Source organism: Sinocyclocheilus grahami, unplaced genomic scaffold, assembly GCF_001515645.1.
Source record: "Sinocyclocheilus grahami isolate Dianchi unplaced genomic scaffold, SAMN03320097.WGS_v1.1 scaffold1054.1, whole genome shotgun sequence".
In the NCBI taxonomy this organism is placed as follows: domain Eukaryota; kingdom Metazoa; phylum Chordata; class Actinopteri; order Cypriniformes; family Cyprinidae; genus Sinocyclocheilus; species Sinocyclocheilus grahami.
The window spans coordinates 15,896-18,075 of record NW_015506233.1 but is presented as its reverse complement, the minus strand read 5'-3'; positions in this window follow the sequence as shown (position 1 = coordinate 18,075).

Genomic DNA, 2,180 nt, shown 5'->3' with positions numbered 1-2,180 from the left:
AACTCAGTATTTTTGTCTTGTTTTCCAAAAAAATAAAAAATAAAATACTCCTGTCCAAAATAAGTTTTTTTTAATTTTTTTATTTTTTTTTTACAGAATATTTGCGCTTTTCTTGTGTATATTTATATGTATATATAAATTCACACATACGTGCATATATTTAAGAAATATTGATATTTATGTATGTGTGTGTTCCTTAAATACATACATGTATGTTTATGCATTTATATTTATGTACAGTGCCTTGGGAAAGTATTCATACCCCTTCATTTTTTTCATGTTTTTTTATGTTGCTGCCTTATGTTAAACTCCTTTAAATTACTTTTTTCCCACACATCAATCTACACTCCGTACACCATACTGACAAAGCAAAAACACAATTGTCACAACTTCGTAAATTTATAAAAAAAATAAAAAAAAACTGAAATAAGTACATTGCATTAGTATCAGTGTTGGGTAAGTTACTTAAAAAAGTAATCCACTACAAATTACTAATTACTTCTTTAAAATTGTAATTTGATTACATGACTGATTACTGCATTTAAAAAGTAATCAGATTACTAATTACTTTACTTTCAAGTTACTTTCAAGTTTACTTTACTTTTCAAGTTATCAAACCTAAAAAATGCACTACAAAGAGAAACTCATAGTTCTTTCTAATTTAATATTGACTGAAAAAATCCATAAGTATTATTTTTAAAGTCTACGCTCCCAATATCAACAAAACCTTTTTTTTTTTTGTAAAATAAAGAAAACCAATTGGGTGCACTTTCTGCATTCTCTGTGAATATCTTCTTAAAACAAACAAGTCAATAAAATAAACTAAAATGACATTCGAAATACAGTAGGCTATATCTAAAGAAAGCTTGAAGTGTCTATTATTGTCGAAAAATCATGTCGATAACAAATATTCTCTGATAAAATAATCTGTGTGAAACCAATGCGAGGTACAGTATTTCCGTCTGAGCTCACATAATGTGTCCACGCACATCGCACGCTTCAAGATAATCATCCACGCGAAACCAGGCTCGAGACGTGCAAACATGTAAATATCCACATCACCCTCGTATAGAAAGAAAGATTCAAGTTCATCTCGGCTACTTTTCATTGTTGGAAGAAGACGTGTTGTGAGGAATAAGCCTTGAATTGTGATGATGAAAGCGGATGATCTCATTCTGATGAGTCATTTATTTTTACTTATTAGTGTTACTGTGACATAAACTTGTACACATTCACTTGTTGAACATTTCCCAGAGTATAATGCCAGACCAAAATATGTTGAGTGCAACATTTTGAAATATGATTCATACGAGCTGAAATACGACCTTTCATTGCATCTAAATGTTGTAGGACTCGTCTGCATTTGAGCTCACATTGTCCGGTGATTTATTAAAGGCCATACTGACCCGCAAAACATGATTTTTTTAGTTCATAATTTTGAACACTGCATTTGTAACTTAAGTAGCGTAATTTTATTGACATAAGTAACTGTAATCAAATTACATAAATTTAAAATGCAATGCATTACTTTACTGCGTTACCAGGAAAAGTAATTAGATTACAGTAACGAGTTTCTGTGTAACGTGTTATACCCAACTCTGATAAGTATTCATACTCTTAACTAAATATTTAGCTGAAGCACCTTTACAGTCAAGTCTTTTTTGTTTGATGCGACAAGCTTTGCTCATCAGCATTTGGCAATTATCTGCCATTCTTCACCTCTCAAGCTCTGTCAGGTTGGATGGGAGCAAATGCACATTTTCAAGTTTCTCCAGAAATATTTGATTGGGTTCAAGCTCAGGCTCTGGCTGGGCCACTCAAGGACATTCACAGAGCTGTCTATAAGCCACTCTTGCTGTGTGCTTAGGGTCATTGTTCTGTTGGAAGGTGAACCTTCTGCTCAGTCTGAGGTTCTGAATGCTCTGGACTGGGTTTTCATTAAGGCTATCTCTATATTTTGCTGCACTGAGCTTTCTTCTACTCTGAGTCCCTCAGTCCCTGCCGCTGAAAAACAGCTCCACAGCTTGAGGCTGCTACCAGCACACTTTACTTTTGGGATGGTACTCTGCAGGTGATGAGCAGAGCTGCTTTCCTTCAAACATGATGCTTGGAATTGAGGTTCATCAGACCAGAGAATCTTGTTTCTCACAGTCTGAGGGTCCTTTAGGTGCTTTTTTTTT